The 26,499-nt window shown below is 40.1% G+C and overlaps 1 protein-coding gene across 1 annotated transcript in view; it reads right to left on the bottom strand.

Annotated features, from left to right (window-relative positions):
• Positions 1-26,499, bottom strand: part of LOC146986047 (leucine-rich repeat-containing protein 4C-like) — a 169,959-nt gene that overhangs the window by 51,441 nt on the left and 92,019 nt on the right. Inside the window, exon 3 of the mRNA XM_085779617.1 lies at positions 1,813-1,956. The gene's annotated coding sequence lies outside the window, so the exon portion shown is untranslated. The remainder of the gene's footprint in view (positions 1-1,812; positions 1,957-26,499) is intronic.

Raw genomic sequence — 26,499 nt, forward strand, 5'->3', positions numbered from 1 at the left:
GAGATCTATACTGATTAAAGCTGAGCTGTTGGTTTTAATCAAAGATTTGATAAGCATTGTTCGAAATTTGCAGGCAAAGAGAAGCTTTCCTACTGGTTTAATTTAGAGTAATTTATTCATGATTTTGGAAGAGCCCCATTTCTCAAAAAGAAAACATTTGTGAGGATGTTCTTTGACTGCCGATGATCTGATGCCAGACTTATTGCCATTTGAAAGTTTGCGCATATGGTAAAGTGCAGCCCTGACCAAATACAGCATGCTTTGACAAACTTTCCAGGCATTTGCACACATTTATGTGAGATGTGGTTTGCTGAAATGTGTGGGCAAAGAGGAATTATGTATTCCTTTCAGGGTGTCTGCAACTTCTTTTGTGGGTCATGACTAAGTATCAAAATTTTGTGATGCAAAGATGATGTAGGCAGTTGAAACATGCTGTGCAAAATTTGATGAAGAAGGATGCGACAGGGAAAAAATAATTATATTGATGCTATGGAGCATGATGAAATAATGGTTTAGTACAATTTAATGTCCATCTAAAATATGTATCTGATGGTTCTTTGTTGGTTTTGATCAGTGTGGTTCATGTTGTTGTGCTCAAAGAGACATATGAACCATAGCCACCTAGTCTGATAGTTGTAGGAGTCACAGTTTCCAAGGTCCAGATCATTTTAGAGAGTGACTGCAGTGAACAAAAAAGCCACACACAGACAAAAAAAGAACAGTTCAGTCCATTGGCCACAAACCCAAAGATGAAAGATGTGAACATGTGCCAGCAGCTTCATATCCCTCAGCATAATGAAACGCACACTGTGTAGAAACATCTTCCCATGCTATTTACTGTAAATTAAGAAAATATTAACTAGAGAAATTATCATGGTGACACTGGAGCTATCCCTGCTGCTTTTATTTCAGGAATCAAATTTGAATTTATTAGTCATTAGCACTTTCCTTAATCATTAATTGTACTTATATCCTCCAGTGAATAATTCTAATGTCCTCATCTCAAAATATAGAGCGCTTCCTGCACATTCTTATATTGTGTTTTTTTTTTTAATCTTCTGTTCATCCATTGATTGTAGTGTAAAATATCACATCCAGGCAGTTGTAGAAACAGGTGACTGACAGGGAAGGTGATGCCTTTAACATGCTTGAGCTTACTCATGGATATCTCTCTTTTATCGCAGTGACAGACGTATTTTTAGAAATAATCTCACCTCAATAGTGTATTCTCTGTAGAAATGCTTCTCCACAATAAAAGTCAGATGTTTCAAGTCAAGCGTGACCGGCTGTTTTCTCTACAGGTGAGCAGAAGTTGGCAGAATTCTGCCATGCATGACAAACCACCAAAGGTGCATGGGTACAGATCTTGATGAGAAGATTTTGAAATCGGTGAGCACCTGTTTTGTATTGAGCATGCTTTGTTATTTTCAAACATGATAGCATATAATAAGCCATAAATGCAATGGTGCAATTTAGGCTTTGTTTTGAAAATAATAATAATAACAATAATAATAAAATTCCAGCCACATATTTGTCTCTTCCTCCTGATAGTTCAGCATCAGTACGTCTTAACGACTCCCATATTCCAGCTTGAATTGACTAGTAATGCACAGCCATTAAAGGCTTACCAAGTTTGCTGGCGAGAAAATCTTGACTGACAATCAGAGGATAAAGCTTTAAGCATGACATAAACCTTGTAATCCTGTATCATAGCAGATTTAGACTTTGGTATAACCTCAGTTTCAGCTTGTTTGTCTCCTTGGCCGTGTCTCTGTTCATGCAAAACAAGCAGTGCTCCAGACAATGGCATACCTATTCACATGTGAGGCAGGGAGCAGATTTGCAGCATCTGGATGTGACGACCGATCCTCTCTCTCCCTCTCTCTAATCCTCCGTGTGGTTGTCTTTCTGCTCAGACACATAGGGGATCGAGTGGGCCATCCATTCACATCCTGCCTGCCATAGGGCAGATAAACAGAGAAAAACAGAGTAAAAAGCCACATAATCAATTAGGAACATTGCAAGGATCTGCACATTTCATTGGTTGTGTTTGGATTTTGTAAGCTGGAAAAAATATATTGCTCCCAATTAGTAGATTGATGAGCTCTAAAGTGTCTTTTAAGGCACATATAACCCCCCCCCCCAAAAAAAAAAAAGCGTAGGAGCATGATAGTTCACGAGTTATGGACAGAAAATAGCATGTGATTTGATGTGACTTTGGCTGTGTGATGTGAATCATGCACTCCTCAAGAAACCAAAAAAACGGGCTGCATGTCCTTAAATGGCATCAGGTCTCAACAGTTTTTCAGAGGGAAGAGTTGAAATCATAAATGTCAGATTCCCTAATCTTCCCAAAATGCAACGCTAAGGCAGGATAAGGAGTGTCCAGTCAGAGCTTCATTTGGCCACCACAAGGTATCACCTTGAAAGGTTGAGGATAATTGAACACCATGAAGTTCACTCCTGATTACCTTAATCATCTTTCTCCCAGAAAGGTCATTTTACAGTCTGGTTAACTACGGACAATAAGAACCAATGACTGATAAATGGTGGCATGCTTGTGCATGCTAACACTATTTTAAAGAGATTAGCAAGATAAGGAATAGAACATGGAGCCAAATGTGACATGGCATGAAAAACTGTGAGCATTAAACATAGGATGACTGGAAAGTAATTCACCACCTCTGCTCCTGCTGTAAGATACTTAACGATTACTTTTTAACCTTTTTAGCCATTCTAATAAATCTGACAAATCTGATGACCTGTCTAACTGAGAAATCCCAGCCAATCTGCATCAGATATATATTTGGTTTGGAATTTGCACAACAGATGGCCCTCGCTAGTGACAACCTTGTTTCTCTGGTTTATACTGGTTTTAATATACGTACATACATACTGTACTATATCAGGCATAACAGCAGCGCGTGTTGAAAGCGAAACTTAATACGGCACGGCGCGGTCTGCAGTGGTCAGTGTCTCTCAAAAGTGGTCCACGGAAGGAACAGTGGTGAACTGGCGGCAGGGTCATGGGTGGCCAAGGCTCACTGATATACATGGGGAGTGAAGGCTGGGGTCCGATCCAACAGACGAGCTACTGTTGCTCAAATTGGTGAATAAGTTAATGCTGGTTCTGATAGAACAGTGTCAGAATACACGGTGCATCACAGTTTGTTGCGTATTTGGCAGCAAAAGGGGGACCAATAGGCAGGAGGTCATAATGGTATGGCTGATCGGTACAAATCAGGAACAGTTTGGACAGAACAAGCTGATCTACTGACAGAAGAATTGATCTTGGTATCAATGTTAGCATTTGACAACAAATGCATACTGCTAAATGGAGAAATTAACATTGGCATTGGCAGCACAAACTTATTGCATTAACGTTTTGTGAAAACAGCCACTGGCAACATCATGTTGTCATTGATGTGCACCTATGTCTTGGGGCCCCCCTTCCAGCTCGGGGCCCCTAGCCGATTGCCTGTGTTGCCTGCCCTGTTGCAACGCCTCTGCATGGTCATGCTGCATCGTGTGGTACATTGTGGACTGAGGAAAAAGAGTACAGTATTTAAATTAATGAAACCCACCAACTGGAAAATATGAAAGTTAAGAAAATGGGCCTATTTCCTGAGGCTTTTGATGGCCCCTGCACACTGATACAGTGCAACTATCCCTCTATCAGACTGACCAAATATACCTCATTACCTCCTTTAATTTGGATCTGTGCATAATTTATATTTTACAGCCTACTGTATATAAGTTACAGTATATAAGAAACCAGCATTAATACACTCTAACCCTGCAGAGAATCAAGTTGTGCTGCATTATTAGTTTTTAATTTTGAGGAAAAACTTAAAGCATTGTATTTGCTGCTTGTCATTCAAACACACATACAGTACACAAAGGGCACACACAGACAAACAGATACACACACATGCACACGCGTGCGCGCGCACACACACACACACACACACACACACACACACACACACACACACACACAAAACACCCAGTGTACAATCAATCTTCTCTACACATTACAATAAAATTCAATTCACTGATCCGTTATTGTTCTGTCATCAAAACAATTTTTCATCTCAGGCTAGACAGGGGTGGGGAAAATATATTTTAGTAATATCCTTTTCCACAGTTGAATAATATAATATTTAAAGCTCCCTGCAATACATGTCCACACTTACTCCAAACACAGGTGCTTTCAGGTGAGTGTGCCTTTCATTCTGACTATACATCACTTCTGCAAGTGGACAATCAATATAATGAACAGGAGTCAGTATTTAATGGGTGTGGCCAGATATCTGGCAGGCCGTTCTGCCTGCCGTTGTCCATGAAATGTAAAGATTGCTTTCAGATATATCTCTGTTAACTTCAGCTCACCGCTGCTCCACCGCACCAGAAAAAGCAACTGAGAAAAACAAAAACAACACACTTGATCTCTGCCACTAGCAGTATGAATAAAAAAATATATTAATATAATGTATTTTTGTTCAGGAGAGGAAGAGTGTGGGCTCGGTAAACAGATCCCTGTGCCAAAAAAAGAGTTGTAAATCACGGCAGACCGCACAAAGTCAAGTACAAAGCAAAACTTGTGTCTAGAGTGACCTGCAACTTTTTATCAGGCTAAACTGCTCTCTCACTGTTCTGCAGTCTTTTCACCACAGTTAACTTTCACTCAGAACAAAGGGCCATTAAAAAGAAAGAAGAAAAATCACGTATTTGAATTACAAATGTCTCATTGTTATTTAGCACTTAACACACTTCTACAGTGCTACGACGTATCAACACCACTCTGATGCAGATGCATTGAAAGTGAATGTAATTAAGCTGCATTTTGATAGGATATATGACAGGCCCGGTGTGAACGTGGCTACATGTACCTTAATACAGCAATTTAGTGAAGTTTATTAATGTGCCTGTTTGAACAAGGCAGACAGAAAGACCTAAAAAAAAAAAAAAAACTACAAGGCAACAGAGAAAAAAACTAGACTCAGACAGACACAATACAAACCAGAGGCACAAAAAAAAAAAAAAAAACTTTTCCATGGCTTTTTTGTTTAATTAGCAACACTCAAGATGATATAATAACAACAAAACCACACATTTGGAGCTAGTTTCTGTTCTATTTTTAATCTAAGTGGAAGAGCTCAGACTGACCCTGTGTGGATACCATTGTGCAAAAGCCCACAGACACCAGTGATAAGCCTTTTCTCCAAACTCTCTGCCAGCAATTTAAGCTTTGCCCTTTGCCATAATCCCTCCCAGACTCACTATTGGCTGACATGCAGAAGAATATCTACACTAACTCAAGTTCCCAAACTGTGCCCTGCTGATAATGTTGTGGAAGCCAAATGCCACCACAGCTATACCAGCGAATGAAGAGCTCCCTGTGATAGGCCTTTTCCATTATGAGACAATTGTGTTTTGATACATACAAAGCCTGACATTCTCATCATGGACGTTTTTTTGAAATAATACATATCACCAACAAAATGCGGTCACAGATGATAATTTTAAGTATGTGTGCTTGTAATGAGACAGGTTTTCTTATTCCTTTGTTAAAGGGATAGTTCAACATTTTGGCAAATTGGCCCATTGCCATAATATCTATAGTCATAACAGTAGGTTCATTACCTTTACTTGTCGGTGCAAGCTGTTTTCAGGACGGCCGCTGCTCAGAGCTACGCTACGGAGGCTAATGGGATTTCTTGGTTTCCCTCATCAAACTCATCAAATACACAATCCAACAACTCCAAAACGCTCTCGTGGACAAGTTGTGACCTGCACATTCACCACGCTATGAGATAATAATATAATGTTACGAGACGGACTTGTTTTAGAGGTAAATTCATGCGAAACCGCTGATGCGCGTTGCCTTCAGGGGCAGTTTTTCGGCAAGCAGTCTCTGCATTTACCTCGAAAACAACTCTGTCTCATAACGTTCCGTTATTATCTCATAGCGTGGTGAATGTGCAGGTCACAACTTGTTCACTAGAGCGAGAATCCCTTTAAGTTCAATATGACCTGAGTTTTACTTCTATGAAATCAGACATTATAAATGGAAGTCTTCTGAGCTGTAATCTAGTCACTAGTATCATAGTCACACTTTGAATGTCATTTGCATAACTGTGTGTTTTTGTTATGTCTCTGCACTGGTGACAGTCACAGCTGTAGGCATTTGTTTTGGGGTAGATTTGCTTTGGGTTGTCAGTCGTTATGGTCAGTAATCTCACACATTACGGTACTAGCCTTATGAACGCAATATTTCTATAATGACAAGGGGGGATTTCTTTAAATGTGGCGCAAAATTTTCATTTGGGTTCCAGGGTGAACTGATCAGACTTTTACTTATTACTCAAGACTTCACTTAGAAAGCATCATGTTACATGACTTGTGATGTACTAAAGTGGTCAGAGTGGAGGAGGCACATCCATAATGTTTCATGTAGTTCTGGTATATATAGCCAAAACTCATCTACACTGAAAACAACTTGTATACATTTAAAATATCAATGCATGTGTCCTACAGAACGAAAAAATAAATCATATTACATTAATTATTAGACTAGTTATTATTTGAACAATTTTAAGTAATTTCATCAGCAATTCATTCAGAGTTTGACTTTCATAATGTTCATAATATGATTAAAAGAATACTATGTAGGCTAATAGTACACCAACCAGCTAGAGCCTCCTAAACTCACAGTATCTGGAAGATCAATTTTTGTTTTTATTGAATTTTGACATCAGCGCCTTTATATATTTTTTCCACTCCCTGTAAAGATAAGCAGACTTGCTGCCTTGTGCCTTGAAACTCCACTTCAACATTTACCACTACTTTATTCCCAGAGTGAAGTGGGGGCATAATGGTGGTGCATGCTCAGACTGAAAACGCAGAAGGAATCAATGTTTAAGATCAAGGTTTATACATCCCACAGTATACTTGGACAGACTGTGTAAATCAGCTCTGTTGTTCAGAGGTTATTGTCACTCTGATTTCAAGCTTACAAACACTTTTAACTAGCATCCCTGAGCAGCAGTTTGGATATTCCATGAACTTAAGTTGTATGGATGGGCGAGTTGTAATAGGTGGGGACCTCTCAGTCGGTCAATATCAGTAAGCAAATAATTTTGTTAACAGAAACATTGTAAAACTCAATGTTACGTGATTTTTCTTTGCTATCCACGAGAGAAAATGCAAATTGCATTAGCTTAACACTTATAAGTTATGGGCTAAATCTTGGTTTGAGTTTAAGGGAGCAATTTGTAAGTTTTGCTTTTGCTACTTAGCCTTTATTGGCATTAAATGTTGTTTACTTATAAAAGTCTTGCCTCAAACTTCAGCTGTTGTTAAGGCGAGAATAGGTACATCATCCTAGAAGCAGATGCGATTTGTTATGGGAGTGTAAGAAATAGAAGGAAAACTAAATGTAAGTGTTAAACCTGTGACTGTTTCTTCTGGTAAGTAAACAGCAGTTAGTGCAACAATTAGCTACATCACAGCAAAACTTGCAAATTGTCAATTTAATATCTGTGCATCAGTATCACTAATGTCACAAATGTCTTTACTATTTAAGGATTTCATCTCCTGATATTTGCAACAATTGATGAATTGCTTTCATACAACAATCACATTTTCCAGCAGGCATGTCAACACACTGCATGTGTTGTATGAGTGTATCATGCACACAAGCTTTTATTTCATTACCCATTTTTGAGAGCAATTCTGTCTGGGTTTTATGAGAGATGTCAGATATATTTTGCAACAAAGGCTCCAGAACAAATCTGAAATGCTGAAGGGCTCAAAATAAAACAAACTCTTAGTCCATTATATTTACTGCAAGAGCTGCAAGAATTTATATTAGAAAAAACCCCCAAAAACAAACAAAAAAAACAACTTCTTAAACGACCTTTGGATTATGTGTCACAACACATCCTCTCTGACATCTTTCTCTTACAGTAGTCTCCCTCAGTGGTTTGATCGGTGTGTGAAACTAGTAAAGTGTAGAGCCCAGCCATGCAGAGACCCTCTAGACATGACCACACATTCTAATTGAGAAGAACTGTGTACATGTGAAGCACGTGTGCCATCCAAGCATGGATCCTGCTCATTTCAGCCGCTCGTTGTCAAGAACTTGAACTTTTACACATGTTACATGTTGCTCCATGTCCACTGAGGGAACAACTCTCTGTCTAACCTGTGTATAACCAAGTCATGTTTCAATTTAAAGTCACATTTCCTTTTTTCTGTGGAACTGAAAAATAAGTCTTGAAACATGTAGTTTTAATTTAAACTGTTTTTTGTTGTTGTTGTTGTTGTTGTTTGTTCGTTTGTTTTTAATTTAGGACTTTATTTTGCAGTTTCTGTCTCATACTGCATATTTACCGTGATGTGGGTGGAGAGGATTAATTAGAGGGCATGTTAGTGCTGTATTGTGTTTTACATTTGACCTTGCTGACTAACTGCATGTGTAAGTACACTCAGCAAACAGCTGAAACTACATTAATGAGCGCTTAGGACTAATTAAGAACCACATTTCTTTATTTAAAGTCATTGTAAGGAGCATAATGACTATTATGATAGTGTTATCCTATAGTGCATATGAATACAATAGGGCAACCATGATTTAAAAAAACAACAACATTGCAGTGTTATGGCATTGTGAATTTTTAACAAGCATCTGAATCCAGCATATATAAAAGTCACATGGTGTTTTTCCTCAGAGGTATTAAATGCAAGCAGAAATGCATGAAAGTGGCACATTAATAAACACAGAGAGTCTCCTAGGCTGACAGAAGGTGAGTCAAATAAACATCTCCCTCTCTCTCCTCCTCTGTTCCTTACTTTCTCTCTCTCTCTCTGTCTGACTCATATACACAAACACACAAACACACACACACACACACGCTTCCATAAGTGCTGTGTACTTAAGAGAGCAGATTTGTTTAATACTATCTGTTGTCCCACCGCCACAACCACGCAGGAGCTTTTTACATATAAAATGAAGCCATGAACTCAGAGCCCCCCACCCCCTATTTTCTTCACAGTTTATCACTGAGGATTTAGGTTAAAAATAAATAAATAAATAATCTGGGGTTACAATACAAGCTCTGACAATATCCATTTAATGTAGTGGCTTCTGTGACATACTGAGCTGGTTGCATTCGATGGAAGTGATTTAATAGGTAACATACTATTCATGCTTAGCCATTTGATGAGTTACTCGCTAACATCGTCTGTTGTGTTGGACAGGTAGTGCACAGCACGAGCAGCTTCTTCTCCACAAGGTGTCAGCTGCACTCTAAACACTTAAGAGAACAGTGAGATCTCACTAAAGGGCTACAAACTAAACCAATGACGCTGGAACCCCTGTTAAGGTTGGGGGGAAATAGGGAGACAGGTTCTCTGTGGATTCATTAGATTTTAAGTAACACTTCCAAGCACTCCATAATATTTTTCCACATAATTAACAAACACATGGCATGAAGAAGCTACAAAGCAGAATAAAATTAATTTGTTGATTTAGTATTGCGTATTCATCAGGAAGGCACACACAAGAAGGAGGCCACACACTGCGGACTGTCCTTTGAGACATCTGAAAAACAAAATGTTCTGATACCGTCTCTCCCCTCAGGTGAACATCAACATATGGCTGAATTATATGCTACATTACTTCTTAATATCTCCATTTCTGCCTCCTCATGTGCCTCTGTCTCTCCCTAACACATGAGCACTTTGAAAATAACCTGACATAGAACTAATGTGGCTCGCTGCTCCTTACTCTCTCATCCTTTCTCTCTGCTGCTCCTTTGCTCGCACGCAGAACCACAAGAGAGACACATCATGGATGATAATGGCTTACCTGCAGTGTAGACACTTATTCATATCCCGAACAACAGAGTTGGCGAACCGATAATTACTACATGGTGTGGGCAAACACTCAACAGACATTATCCTGAGGGGCCAGGGCCATGTGTGTAACAGGTAGTACAAATCGATACCATCAAATGGCAGCTTGCAGATCTCACATAATTAGACAGAGACACAGGGAGAAGGAAAGAGCTCTACTCTCCCACACAGATGAACACTGACTGAACAAGTGTTTTCAGCCTTTCTCTTAGCATGTTTCACCAACATCCATTGCCTTCCTGTCAACAGGCAAAGCTAACCCCAGAGTGTGGACTGACAACTGGCAATTGGAGGAAATCCAAAGTACACCTAAACAAATTAGCTAAAAGATGGCAAACAGTGGTAGTATAAAACAGGGAATACAAATGAATATTATCTCTTTCTATATTTATGCATTAGGAATCTCTAGGGATAGTTTGAGCTCAGAAAAACCTCTTGTCAACACCTCTGTGTTTTGTCACTGACCACTGGATACTGTTACATGAACAGAACAAAAATAAGAGTTGAAGCAATGTTTGTTGGAGGCAAAATAGGTTTGAAACTAGTGGAGAGTAAAAAATATTCATAATTACCTCCCTTTGTTCTTCTTTGTTTGATTTTACAGATAATTGTGGTAAAAGTAAACTCAAGTCTGTGGCTGGAGAGTATGTCTGGATTATAATAAAAACAAATCGCTGCGGTTAGGATGTAAAATGTTCAAATTATTTTGCTTTGATTATCCAAATCTCCCCCCCACTGTGCTTTCTCCCCCCTGTTCTGTCTGTAGCTGCACTTTATACGGACCAATCATATGTTTAGCTTTCTGTGTACATGCTCCCCTTTAATGACCAGTCCATTATGAAAAGTGGCAGACATATGAGTCTCATTCCTGAGGGTATGAAGCATTGGATCTACCCATATATCCTTCTTGTGTCACTTTCACTTCTTTTCCTCCCACTCACTGCAGATCTGAGACATGCTGGTGAGTATGTGCCAATCTGCTGATTGAAGCATAAGGGGTATTCATATACTGTCAAGTGGGCACATTGCCAAAAACACCAGGTCTAAAAATCAGGATTCAACACAAGATTTTCAAAAACAAAAATAAATAAATAAATAAAAATAATCTGGCAATGTAGTGAGAAGATCCATGTGCTCCCATTTTAATTTTCTTTATTCCATTAAAGCTGGTAAAAGCGACTGTGATTTGTCTTTAAAAAGAAACAGAGTGATGCAGCTTTCGCTGTGGGTATGGAGGGAATGGTGCTTGATGCTAGTAAATCTTTGAAACAGGTTGATTTGTATTGGAAACAGGTGAAATGATTTCCCCCTGCTAGCAGCGCTTACTTGAAGAAAATAATCTTTTAGGACTCAACTGCAAACAGAATGACATCTTTAAATGCTTATTTTTTGTTGTGGGATGAAGGATGGGGAGAAACAATGGAGAAAGGAGGGAGGAAGAGCCACATCGTGTGTCAACTACACCCATCGATCCACCAGCACCATGCATGTCAGAACGTGGCCTTTGGAACTACAGGGAAATCCCTTCTGTTCAAACACCAGCATGGTAACCAAACATGGTTCTGGTTATTTCAGTGTACATACTGTACGTACGTATGTGTGACAGCAGGAACTATAGCTCTCCTTCTCTTTTAATGCTCTTCTATTCCGCTCCTCTTCCACCAGCTAAGACCTATTTCTAGCATGGTTTCTTGCTCTGCATGTGCTTCAACCTGTTGGCAGACTAGCGTTGCTTGTGCAGCCATTTCTCCTTCCATCCTTCAAGTTTGGTAATGATGAGTGGTACAGTACCACATTTTTATGGAAATAAGCAATCGGTGGAGAAAGAAAAAAGGAAGAAAAAAATCACGTTAGTCTTTTTTTTTGCTCTATTGGCTTGGAAATTAAAATAACAGAACACTGCTGAAAAGCAGTAAAATCTACAGACTTCTCTCTGTTGCTCATTGTGTTTGACTGATCATAATTCTCTCTATTTTTTAAGATGTATCTGATTAGGAGTCTGGTTGCTCCCGATTCTCACGGGATATTAGCAAATTTGTCATTATATTTGGTAACTGCTCAGAGCCTGGCATCTTTATTACTGCAAATGGACAAATTAGAGACTTTTTCTTTAACCATTGGGAAAAGCATTTATGTTTTGATGAATGTGCATTTGGAGACAAATCTGTACAGCTAATGCAGATTTGTTCTGTTTCATGTCTAATCTGGGGCTTCTGACGATCACAGTGCTTTCCATACACTGTGTAGCTTGTGCCTCCGCGGAGAGCAGACACTGGAGAAAAGACTCTGATGTGTAAATTCAGATTCATATATGATGTCAAACTGGTGACATTATGTCAGTTTTTCAATAGCGACATTTGTCAACAACTGTAAGCGCTTTTTCCAGCCACCCTTGGATCAGAGCAAGTGATGTGTACGATTCCCTCATCACTAGATAAACATGAAAAAAAAGCTAAAAGCTTTAATCAATGTGTATAGAAAGACAGAATAGAGTAAACTTGTCTACTCTGTGCATTTGCATTGACGTTGACGCAGAGAACATTAATTCAGAACCAAGGCTGTTCCTACCATTGCTTCAATACGCTTGCTTTTGCTGTATTTTCATTTTTCCCAGTGTATAATGAGGACTTAAATACAATCAGAGAGAAAGAAAAAACAAATAAAAAAACAAACATAACACTTTGGAGCGTGAGTTCAAGTTTTATTTCTACTGTATATTGTTTTCATGTTTGGCCACAAACAACAGAGCAGCTGTCACTAATATATTTCTGGCTCAATCATTTTAAATAACTTTGGAACTGTAACAATTGTTTCTGTTAGGGACTGACACTGCTTGCTGCTTTTTATACTTTTGCCAGCTTTTTCTTTGGATGATGGAAAGATCTGGTGGTCTCATTTATAAAACTGTACGTAGGATCCTTAGAAGTGTACATGTAAATGAGCCTGACTGCAGGTGTGAAAGTGGCAACACAACATGTTGCTGCAGCTGTCAACGGAGTCAGTGGCACAGCGCACAGTGGCGTGGTTTCGGTGCGCTGCCCTCTCAAATGCTGAACCCGGTTCGGCATATAGTTCCAACCAAGAGCACGGTTCTAGGGAATCTGAAACGAGTTTTTAACCAGTCATCATCATGGGCCAGAAAGTCGTCAGCCCCTGAATACCCTCTCTCCCCTTATTCTCCCATTGGTGTAGTCCTCCAGCAGTCCCATGGTGCAGCATTACGCACATGACTCACCGCTGTATTTATACATTTACAGTTAAGAATTAATAGTAATTAGACTGATCGATAAACTTTGATTAGTGAATCACTGGAGAGGGTGAGGGGGCAGCAACTGCAGGAGAAGGAGGAGAGCAGGCATCACTCTGCAGAGTAGGACTCCTACTTGTTGTATTTTAGTTGTTTGTTTTTTTTGTACAATGAAAAAACATGTCAAATGAAATTTTCAGATGTCTTACATGTATTTGAAGCCAAAATTAAAACGGATAAATCACTGTTTTTCTTGAGAGACTCTCTTTCACAAAAATGCATTTTTCTCAGCTTTCTAGAAAAAAAGTGGTCTTTTTGGTGCGACCAGGCTCTATTCAACTTAAGATAAATCAAGAATGGAACAAGGTACAAACAAATGTTTTTTCCCTAGTTAAATAGAGAGTCTCCTCTTTCCTTTGAGTTATTTGGTGATTTCAGAGTCATAGTACAAAATATTCGTTGGGTCTTGAAATATTACTCAAAATGCCCCGAAACGCTGGCACATGGCACTGACCATTTTATAAAAGGGCTGGCACTCAATGAGTTAATATTATCCCTTTATTTCCTGTACGAGCTTTGCTGGGTTATGCATGCTGTTTACAAGCTGCAAAGATCGGTGTTCAATACTGATATTTATTTTGTTATTAGTGAACAATTACTGGGATCATGTACCGTACATACTGTACATGGATAGATGAACATAGGGACAATCACAGGAAGAACAGTTCATACTAGGAAAACACTGGTCAATATAGTATGAAAATGACAGTGTGAAAAAAATATGACTCTACTAGAAGCTTCAGAGAGAGGATATAAATCTCTCTTTACAAAAGCATACAAGAAAAACAAGCTGGGCTTGCATTCATAACACTTTCATCTCCCATTATTATATTGCCCTTTCGAGTAAATGACCTTCATGTTTCAAATGTGACAAGCAGATCTCCAGCTAATGTGTGGATTATTCTCTCTTTCATTATCACCACCATTCTCATTCAAAGAGGATGCTCCTTGATTTTTCTTGACAACATTCTGTTGCTAACTCAAAACGCAGTGAAAGCAGACAAACGGAGAATAGCTTGCCCTCTGTGTTAAAAAAAAGACCTTAATCCTTTAATCATATGCCAGGTGTCAAAGGAACAGCAAGCCATGTTTGCATTATGTTTATGCAGTGAAATACAGAGAAAAAAGAGAAGAAAACGTACTATGTTTTGCTATAAGTTAATACCGTGTGGCCAGTACAAGGCTGAAAAACGATGGCAACATAGAGACATGTAGACCTGCAAAACTTTGAATGGCCACTTGAGGCCGACACCAAAAATGAGTCAATCCCCATAGACTCCCATGTCTAAATGCCCAACTTTACAGCTTTCCCATAAGAGGGCTGTATTTTAATGGCCCACAAATTTAGATTTTATTAAAGTTCTGCATAACTGAGAGCAGATCCCTTTGAATGACAGGTGGGTGGACTGTATGCTTACCACAAGCCAGTATGCGCTGAAATCTCAGCACCACACATGAACTGGTAGATAACAGTATCCACATTGACAATAAATTGTGCTTTGAACCTCATGTCAATGTCATCTCTAAAAACGTCTAACAACGCCTGTTTTATTTTTCATTTTTAAGGAAAATTAATTATTTTAATGTTTCTTCCGAAATGATGAAGTTATTCTACAGGAGTTTCATACAGTCCGTTTTAACTTTTTGCTCTATTGGCAACCTTAATATATCTAATCAGAACAGACTCAATAGCCTCGTCAAAATTGTGAGCAAGATCTCTGGGTCCAACCAGCCCAAACTATCTGAAATCTACAGCTCACAAGTCCTTAGGAAGGCTTACAGCATTTTAGATTTAGTTTGAGCTCTTACTCTCTGGGCGGCGTTTCAGAGCACCTGCCAGGCGCAATAAAGTCTGGTACACACATAAAGATTTTCTAAATCTCAACAGATTTTTTATCTGTCAGAGACCCCTCAAATAAAGATTAAAAAAAAATATCTGGTTGAACAGTTTTGATCGTATTGTGTGTGGTGTGCTACAATATTCCAAATACAGCACACCACACACATAAAGATTTGTCTTACTGTGACAGTTGACGGTCCTGTCACTATGCCTCCAATTGATCATGCGCGCTGGCTACTTGGCTACAGGGATATCCCTTTGGTCGAATGGTCAGCACGCATGACTCTTACCCGGGAGACTGGGGTTCAAACCCCGCCTGGGCCCTCCTTCGTCCTGCCACATTATGACACACTGGAACTAGGATAGTCGTGGCCGACAATCGTAAATATCTGACATGGTTATTATTTACGATCGTCGGCCCCGACCTTTTTCTGAGCCGATTGTCGGGCGAGTTTGATTCTTAACACACCTCACACCACAGGAGAATCTCATAGGATAATCTTAAAAGCCCTAAGATAATGATATATACTGAATTTGCAACCCTGAATTTTTTCAAACAATGGTATACACTAAAACCAGTGACTATGACTAGCTAGGAACAAGGCAGAGTCGGGTATTGGTAAGATAGTGAGGGGGGAGAAGCCTGCTATAGAGGCTACAGAAATCTTAAAACTATGGGATGTTACCCATGAGGCTACATCCATCTTCTTAATTACAGTCATCATAAAACACTAAGAAAGACTAGTGTAAAACTAAATGATAGAGATGTATTATGTAAATGCAGTTTTCAAAGTGGAAAAGGAAAACATGTGCGTGACCAAAGGCAGATCGTAGTGGGAGAGAGCGGCCTAACGCGATCGACATCAACCTTCTGATCCAGCTCATGTCCTCAGGATGGGAATGTATTATTGCCAGGTGTTGTTTGAAGTAACGGGGGACAGACTGTGGCTGTGAGATTTGACCATGGAAATCATTACTGAAAAATACAATAACAACAACAACAAAAGAATGGCACGGCTCAGTGATGAGGTACATGTCTGTGAAACAAAACCTGCATTAGATGTCAGTTAAACTCAGCATGTTTAACAATTCCCTGGCATTCTCACTGCATGCAAGTAGAGCCATCTGTTTCAATGATTGCTTTAAAATTCAAGTTGTGTGTGAGAGGAATTTGTGTGAGTGTGGGCTGGAAGAATGGGACACGGTGTAAGTGTGTAGCTGCCATGGTTCACAGTGGAAGGCAGTGCAGAATTGTAAGTTTCCAGAGATTCAGGACACAATACTGTATTAGATTTAATAATGGAAATAGTGATTAATAGGACTGCATTTGCAAAGATGGGTCATGGATGGCATTAGTTTGTTAAATTAAAGTATGTCAAATTATTCTTGTTCATGACACCTAATACAGTGGCGCTCTTCTCCTCTGTACTACGTACATTTCATTCATTGAACAATGGTGCCACAGATGTGTCCCTAATCCAGAGAGATACTGAAAGCTTTATAGAACATCTACCTGAATACATAGGATTCAAAAAAAAAAAAAATCTTTGAATCCCATTCCTTTGCAATTTCATCATTCTATCTTTTTTCATGGTTCTCGAGAAATACTTTACAGATTTGTTGAGAAGCGGGCTGGCTTCTGATTAGTCTCTAAAGGATTTTCTTGTTGGATTAGCAAATTGCTTTTTCACTACGGACATAAAGCGCAGGCCATAAGTGAGCCACTTCCAAGTTGTCGCCATATAACAGGATACAAACCAGTGAACCCTGAATGTTGTTCAGGGTTTTATGACAAAGGTTCATGGCTCAAGGAGTCGAGTGCTTTATATCTGAACTCTGCTGTGTGCAGAGGTTTGAGTACGAAGGCCTTTTATATTTACCTTTTATAATGTGTCCTCTGCTTTTACTGTTGAATCTTCTTGGACACCTATCAGATAGACAGACAGGAGGGATAAAGAGAGTGTGCTATTAATGTGGCCAGTGGTGGTTTTAAGCATCTGAGGGGTTGCTTAAAGGGATAGTTCACCCTAGAATGATATTTCGCTCATTATCTACTCACCCTCATGTGGACTAAGGGCTGGAAGAAGTTTCAGAGTCCTCCGTCCCTTCTCTGAGTTACAGGGGGTCTCAGCGTAGCAGTGCATGTCCATATAACGGTTGTAAAGGGACACCAGAGCTCTTCGTAAAAAAACACACACAAAAAAACATCCAAATACCTCCATGCTGCTCGTATGTAATGTCCGTCTTGTGCTGAAGCCCCAAATTGCGTAATTGTCCCGAAAAAAATTAAATAAGTCTATATTTTAAGCTTGTTTGTAGCGGAAGCTTCTCAAAGCTCCTCTTCCTGGTCCGTCCAAATCTCGCGTGATTCGCAGTAACCGCACTGACGCCGGCGCAAATCACGCGAGATTTGGACGGACCAGGAAGAGGAGCTTTGAGAAGCTTCCGCTACAAACAAGCTTAAAATATAGACTTATTTAATTTTTTTCGGGACAATTACGCAATTTGGGGCTTCAGCACAAGACGGACATTACATACGAGCATCATGGAGGTATTTGGATGTTTTTTTGTGTGTGTTTTTTTACGAAGAGCTCTGGTGTCCCTTTACAACCGTTATATGGACATGCACTGCTACACCGAGACCCCCTGTAACTCAGAGAAGGGACGGAGGACTCTCAAACTTCTTCCAGCCCTTAGTCCACATGAGGGTGAGTAGATAATGAGCGAAATATCATTCTAGGGTGAACTATCCCTTTAAAGAGCTAATTTAATCCATACTTTCTCACAATGAAAGAAAAATTAACAATGAAAAAAAAAAACTTGGCAAGGTTTATTGGTAAAATCTGAATATACTACCCATGAATATATTTGTATAAGTGTATAATCGCTATAAAATCAAATCCATTTGGTTTTTGTAGCCTTATAATTCTTCTATAGCAAGGGTCTTGCTTTAGAGTGCGTCGCCATCTTGCGCCAACATGTTTGTACGGCAGCCTGAATGGAAAATCCAGCCAGCCAGAGAGCACGTTTCGCGAGTTTCACAAGCATAAATAACCCAACGAAGAAGAAGGCGGAAAGAAAGAGGAAAGAGTAGGAAACAGCAGACATATCGTAAAATGGTTAAGACCTTCACCTCATCGCTGCATGCTCCTGAAATACTCCGACGGGAGGGGTGAGTGGGTGCAAGCGAGCGAGCACTGCAAACTAGAACGCTGAATATCACTGTTTTACCCCCATATTACACACTGGACCTTTAACAGGTTGGCTCTAGCCTTGTTTAGACACCTACCCAAAATGTGTAAAGAGAATCAGTTAATTGTATTTGAGTTATTTCCTCAATGAAATTGCAGAGAAAACACAGAAAGAAACACAGCGACACAGCGCCACTCAGGCAGATTTTGATGATGAAAGTGAGCATGTCAAAGATAAATCATGGCTACCTGCCTTTAAAGACAGTGATTGACAGTGTTAGCAACGGTAGCGTTGCATTGATCCGATATTGAGATCAAATATCGGCCCAGATATTGATGAAATGGATAAATCGGGTATCAGATAACGGCTGTTTCAAGATGCCTTTCTTTTCACTTCAATTCTGTATCTGTTATGCATGCTACATCACGTGACAGCAGCACGCCCAGCATGCCTATAGACAACTAACACAGAACGACAGCTTTTTAAAATGTTTAATAAATAAAAAACAATAAGTAATGTGAAAGTCAAGCCATGAGGAAGTCACATCAGCACAAGAACCTTATGATATTTTTTCCAGCCTGTCTGTGAGTCAATTTATGTTCAATTTGTGTGTTTTTTTTTTCTTTTGCTGTTTCCCACATAGCAGTTTCCATGACACCATGAGCATACAGAGCTGACTTTATCGCATTATGGGCCTTGAGACACTTTTACACCTGTGCACCTGTTACACTGTGTTGTATGTTATGACATGTCAGTGCTAGGTGTGTGAGTAATTCATAGTCATAAATCGGACAAATGGAAGCTAAAAAAAAAAAAAAAACTTAAAAAAAAGTTGCAAGTTCTCTTTTGGTCGATTTGAAGTTAATGGTTACATTTTAAGTATTAAGCTCACACTTTTGCTCCTCTATGTTCCTTGGCAGTCATTGGCAGGATTTGCTTGATTGCATTTTCAGTGCTCATTCAGAAACAGCCAAGGACAATGCTGCTAATCTGTCAGTCATAATGGTGTGTACAAGCACTTCAGCAATGACAGCTGGGACTCTTGTCGCTGTTTGGGCCACATCATGAGTGTAGTCATGCAGGACGTGGCCGCAGAGCATCCCACCCCAGAGTGAAAAACAGCTTCTTTGCAGTCACACAAGTCATTCACTGAGGCTCAGAAAGATCTTCCTTGCTACAACAGGAGGGAGAAAAAGAAAATACTCTCACCCTATGAGGAGGAGTGATGCACATTTTACATTAAATATAATGTGTTACGACCTTAGAGCCTGTGGTCCTGCTCTGTGTGTTTTGTGTACTAGTTGTGTGTGTTTGTGTTGCAGGTCTGATTGGTGTTGAGTAACCTGGCCAGTGCACTGCAGGTTAGTTAAACCGGCCTTCCCGGATTTCAGTTCTCTCTGGTCCCTTCACCGCAGCAGCCACGTTTCTTGTGTTGTTTCTGTTTATCCTTTATTATGCACATACAACATGCACCACACATCAATCACATCCTTACACAAACTTTCATACACCACTGACACTGACATCCACACACCATACTAGGCCTGCACAATATAAGCAAAATGAACCATGCGCAATGGCGACATGATTTGCGATAAATAAAAACATTTCCAGATGTGCATATACCAGTTTCAGACGGAAGTTGATACTGTGATGACGATGAAAATAAGATTAATCGGTCTGCCCCACCTCATACTCATTTGATATGTCTCTTCAAGTATAAAAGTGAAAGATGAAACCTAACATAACTGAAGTAGCTTGCCAGAGAGTTTTTGTTGTTGTTGTTTGTTTTCTTGTTTTTTCCTGTGTAAAAATGTCTTTGTTGTTGGGCAGGAGATCTTAAAATAGAAATGACACCAGTGGTTTGAAATACTGTGTCATTCTACTCAAGTTCAATCCATTTTGTGAAACAGCATTAAATGTTGCCAAAACCACAAGCAGGAGATCCAAAGTCGTAGTAAAGCAAAAAAAAAAAACTGTCAGCAGTCAGTATTATGTACCGGTCTGTTTCTCAATGTCTATATTTTTGCCTGTTTTTATCCAATACGCATACATCCCCCACAGTTTGGAGCTGGTGAATGTTTACTCCACTATGGGATAGAGTCCAAATTCAAATGGCAATTCAAATGGGACAGTCCAAGTAAATGGCATGAGTTTCAGTGGAAGCAAGCTTTAAAGCACTTGCTTTGGGCATTTTACACCACATTAAATTCACTTTAACCATTTTAAACTTATACCTGGAGAGTTATTCAGCTAACTTTGGGCAAGAACTATAAAGGGATAACAATGTCCCATCATTGCTCTATAAAAAATCCTTTATTTTCTTGTTCTGTTGTTTTTGCATCCTCACAGATAACCCCAGTAGTGGATCTAAACAAAACTATATTTGTGGGCATAAGTAAATAGATAATCATCAGATACATCGTCAGTATGGATATGAAAATGACCATCACCTACAGGGAAGCAAAGTCTGACAGCCTTGAGAAATAGACTAAAGGCCTCAAAAGAGACACAAAGGATCATAGGAACAGGGATAATGGGTTTCACTTATGTACATTCTTGCCTTGAAGGCATTAACAGTATACAGTGTTTATTTGTGTCCACACAGGGAAAGCGACAGTAAAAGTGGCCTGTAAAATGGAGAGAAGGAAGCTAAAAAACAAACAAACAAAAAAACAGTGTCCATGCAGCACACCTAGCCAAGATAGATTTGGTTTAAGTTGAATACAAAAGTTGTGGATTTTCTCTGTCAAGAAGGTAGCTGTGACTCTTGCTTCACTAGAGTTTCAGCCACTCACAGTGCGTATACATGCACAGCTTAGTCAAGCTATGCTCAGAGCTCAAGTTGGGCGTCTCATCAGAATTCTGTCCTTTAGGGGCGGCGTTTAGCTCACTTGGTAGAGCTGCCACCCCATGTTGAGGCTACAGTCCTCACTGCAGGTGGCCCCGGTTCGAATCCTGCATCGGGCAGACCTTTCCTGCGTGTTATTCCCCCTCTCTGACTCCCCATTTCCTATCTCTCTCTCCACTATATACCATCAAGGACAACGAGGAGTTTTGGAAAAGCGAAGCGTTTTCACACTACATTTATGAGCCTCCGCGCGCACCGTAAAATTCTTTGACCGGCGCAAGACGGACTCATGTTTTCATTCATCAAGAATTAAAGTCAGAGGTTCGAAGACGATCACATACCGTCGTAGTTCCGACCATAAACAGCGATTCGGCGGCGTTATTCTCATGACTCGCCACGAAACCGAAAGTAAAGAAACGCTGGTCGGCTCGACCAGCATCTCCGCCACCACTAATAATAACAAAATAACGATAGAGACAAAACGATATATTTATCGAAAATGGGCCCATTAACAAGTGTGGGTAGTGTAGATTCATCCACATTAACGTGAGACTTTTTTATAACCAAATAGAAACTCCTCGTTGTCCCTTTAAAGGCAATAAAAAGCCCCAAAAATAGATTTAAAAAATAAATAAAAAAGAATTCTGTCCTTGTCTCAGTTTACATGCAACAGGGAAAATTGAATAGCATGAATCATTTCCGTCAGTCCAGATGTCAAATTTCACTTAAAAGCAGGAGGAGGAAGAGGCCTGGTAGAATGTTTTTTTCTGAAAACATATTCATTGTATTTTATTTCACTAATTTCTTTGTCCCCCTGATTACATTTCAGGTGAGGTTATCATCCCAGATCTCTCTGTGTCAGTGAAGAGAAATTGTACCACTGCTGCACGCACTGTCATAAAAACTAGCCCATGTCATGTTTTCTCTGTAACATTTCTCAACGGGTTTCTCAGTTACGCTACAGTAACAGCCAAGGGTGCAGCAGCTTAACTCTATCTCAGTAATTCGTATCCCAACTGTGTCTGCTGAGCACAAAAAGGTATGACTGCTGGCTGTTACTGTGTTATTAAGTTACCTTTTCTCTTCCTGATGCTCCTGGCCTGTTTCTGGTCCAGCCTATGTTGTCCTGGTAATCACTGTAAAACATCCTGGAGCTGTTCTTTGATTGGCCTACCAGAGCAGCACTCTCTGCTGTCATTTCTTATTTGGCAAAGGGAGGATGTTCATGCCCACAGACAGGACTAGATTTGATTGGAATAACACTGGTGTGCACTGAGCGCGCAGAAATGTCCATCCTGACAGTGACTGCAGAATGGTTTCGAACGCAGCTGAAATAGAAGGGAGCCACTCGGAGAATCAAGCTTCGCTGGCTTTTACTTCAAATTTGTGGAGGAGAATGTATGCAGAATGTGGTTTATCTACACTACGACACACACCAAAGACTTTGAGGTTAAAGTAACACAGTCTGGCATATCCGAAGCAAGTCCTTCTTCCATTATATTAATTTCTAGATTCTCAGAAAAGGGGATTCACCCATGGTTGAGAATAATGGGGTGGGAGGGGATCGCTGGATAACATGGGCAAAAAAAAAAGAAAGAGTTTTGCATATTTATAGCATGACTAGGTTCAAAAGACAGAGGCCAGCAACAGAACCATGCCTGCATTACTAGTCTGATCCCCCGATAAATGGCTGTCATTATTAAAAACAATATTTATCTTCCATTTGAAGATAAACTTATTCTTCTTGATATTTATTTGGCCCTATCCCTTTTAACACTGTGGAAACGCAAGTGCTTCTACAGTGTGTTTGTAGACAACTCTAAAGAGTGTCATGACACCATCAACAAGGCTGCCAATGTCACGCTTGTTTATCACTACACACAAGCCAGCCCGAGATATTCCATTTTCCATATTCATGTAGCATATCCACATGCATATTTTCATTTGAACACAGGAAACGTATTGAAGACAGACTGTGACACACTTCACCAAAGGGCAACTACCCCATGACTTTGATTAATCAGTCTCATTGGAATGATGTCACATGTTCTTTATTTTCTCATACAGAGTGCAAGCGGAACAGATGGTATCTGCGAGTAACATATTCTCATTAGGAGGTCCAGAATCTGCATATCTGAAAGGGGGGGAAAAAATGAGAGAAAAAGGGGGAGGAGAGGAGTGGGGGTAAAATCCTCAGAGTTTTGGCACAAATCAACCCTCTGACCTTCTGTCCAGTCTGCTGGCCCGACAGGCAGGAATAAAAGGATGGAGCGAGGAAGGAAAACTGACAGCCCCTCAATAGCAAAGAGCTCCACATATCTGAGTCCGCCTAATCAGTAATCACTGATATGTTGCCTTCACCTTTTACAGGGCTTTTGTTAGGAGAGGAAATCGATCAGCAGCAATACTCTCCATACAGGCATAAAGGTTGATTTCCTACTGTACTGTAACTACATCTAGAATAATCACTATGAGGATTGTGTTTGCATGTGTTTCAGTGTAAGGGGCAGGTGGATGGATGGATGACGGGTGGTCCCATACAACAACCCTCAGTAAATCACAGGGAATAAAAAGAAAATATCCTCAGTGAGTTGATTGCCATTTAAAAATAACTAAATCAGACTTCAAATACATTTTTAGAACAGCTCTTAATGTGTATCCATCACAATGAAAAGCTGATTTCACTGCCTTTAGCCTCTGTGTTTGTGCATTTGTTTTTGAGAGGACACGGTGCCCTTTTGTCTACCTTACTCTACCTACCAGCTAAATGGCATGGCATCTACCTTGACTGATGTGTCAAAATGGGAAGACAGCTGTCTGCTCCAATCACTGTCTCTGTTTCAAATTCACTGCATCCCCTTACAGCAGGTCACGTTGGTGTGTCTTGCGGGGACAAGCAGCTACAAAAGTCGAATAGTTTGCTGTAACCCCAACTGCATCCCTGGCATATACAAACGGGTCATAACTCTCAGTACCAAGGTCATGCTTTCTCACCTGTTTTCTTTGTGCACCAGTCAAGAAATAGAAATTCTGGTCTCCAGGTTGCATTGCTACATTTTTTCTTTTTTTTGCAAATGAAGTAGCTCTGCTGGCTTTGTAAGGTGAGGAATGTCCAGTGAACTCTGAGGCATTATGTGGCCATGTGGCCAATTCTGGGATATTGTCTTTGGGTAATGCAAGGTTAGGATGGAGCAGAGGCAGTTGAGTGCAGCAGTTGCAGTCATGCAAGCCACAGTGGCAAAGGAAGAGCATGTGCACAAAGGAAAAACATCATTTCATTACCTTTCAATCCACCACATGCCCTCACCCTTACCATTGCATTCATTTGTTCCAATAAAAACAGAAAGGTGGATTGAAAATTGGACTTGAGCTCCTGAAGTTTGTTCCCTTTACAAAGGTTGTGTACGTTTATGCGTAGAGGTTGACTGTGCACGGAGCTAAAACATCCTGAAATGGTGCAGAGAAGACAATCTGCTCATTTGCATTGAAAAGAGCCAGTTGGGGTGAATCAGGCATTGATTAGGATGCCTTCCAGGCACCTCTCAATGGAGGCATTCCTGCAGAGCCAGACTGGCTTGGAAATGCCTTTGGATTCCCCATGAGTAGGTGGTGAATGTGACTACAGAGTAAAGGATTTCTGGCTTTGTTTACTGTCACTTCAACACAGCCCCCTGTTACGTGTTTGAAAATGGATGGATGACTAAACACATTTAAATTGTGCACTTGGTAGCTGACAGCGTTCAAGTGTCTGTAGGCCCTTAGCCACACTCCCTCTGTTAACTGCTTTAGTTCCCCCAAACTTCACTAGCCTAGTGTGCAACAAATGGACTGCACAGAGACTAAATGGGTTAAGTCTGACCTTCAGCCCAGACGGTGTCAGTTCTGTCACTGAGAATGCTATGACTGAGTGCGATGGACTGGTACACTAAGGAAAAGTGCAGACCTTATGATCATCTGGTCTGCAGGGCTGTTTTCTCCACAGGAACCTCATGCCTCTGAATCAGGGGTTCTGCAGAGATGATCATAATCTATCCTTCTCAGTTCGGTTACGGCAGCTTTGAGAGAATTCCCTCGGGCCGGAGTGCCATCGCAAATAGTTCTGCCAACTGAAACTCTACCTGTGAAAATGAACCAGATCCTGATATGATAAAGTGATTTTCAAGTAGTTGTGCTTCAGCAGCATTTTGCGAATAAAACTGACAGTACAATACCATCCACACATCCCATATCACACACACACACACACACACACACACACACACACACATGTTCCCTGTATTTGTTTCCTCTCCATGTGCGACAGTCCCTGGAGAAAAGTGATGTGACTTTACACCCCAGGACCCGCCAGTGGGAAAGTGGTCTTGCAAAGCTCATGTAGTTGAGCCTGACTCATTCTGTATCTCGCGTAACAGCCACAACAACAGTCGCACACCTCAGGCTCTCCCAGGTAAAAAAAAAAAGGATAGTTAGAAGCTTTGGTGCCAGCCGACCAGAGCATAAACACCAGAGTTGAGTCCAAGAGAAAAAAGTAGACCCCACAACCACCTCTGCCCCCAACTATGGAGGTGAAGTGCCTTTTTCTTTCTTTCTGTAGCAGCCCTCTGGGAGGTGAAGGTAAAAAAACAAGTGATTAGACAGACAGAACAATAGATAGATAGATAGATAGATAGAACGATAGATAGAACAATAGATAGATAGAACGATAGATAGAACAATAGATAGATAGAACGATAGATAGAACGATAGATAGATAGATAGATAGAACGATAGAACGATAGATAGATAGAACGGTAGATAGAACGATAGATAGAACGGTAGATAGAACGATAGAACGATAGATAGAACGATAGATAGAACGATAGATAGAACAATAGATAGATAGAACAATAGATAGAACAATAGATAGATAGAACAATAGATAGATAGATAGATAGATAGATAGATAGATAGATAGATAGATAGATAGATAGATAGATAGATAGATAGATAGATAGATAGATAGATAGATAGATAGATAGATAGATAGATAGATAGATAGATCGATCTTACAGGCACAACCAGTGCACTGGGTTCTTTGGACACTGCTTCAAACATTTAAGAAATCCAGTATTTGTCCTTTAAATCTAACGGAGTAGCTACAGGCCTTTTTCTTAATCCATTTTCCTATCACGGTTTTAGGGACCCTTTATGCCCCACCACAATATTTTAGAGAGAATTCTACAGTTTCTCAGACAGTTCTGCAGGCAGCAATGATCCTGCTGTCTTCTTTTTAAGATAAGCAACTGCTGGACAATAATTTAATCATTTCAAACCTGTGTGGCAATCAATAAAATAAAATCCACCATTTCACCTCCAAACACGAGAGGACAGGAGCAACACAGTACTTTA

Source organism: Trachurus japonicus, chromosome 6 (assembly GCF_045865225.1).
Source record: "Trachurus japonicus isolate A0001 chromosome 6, Traja_1.0".
In the NCBI taxonomy this organism is placed as follows: Eukaryota; Metazoa; Chordata; class Actinopteri; order Carangiformes; family Carangidae; genus Trachurus; species Trachurus japonicus.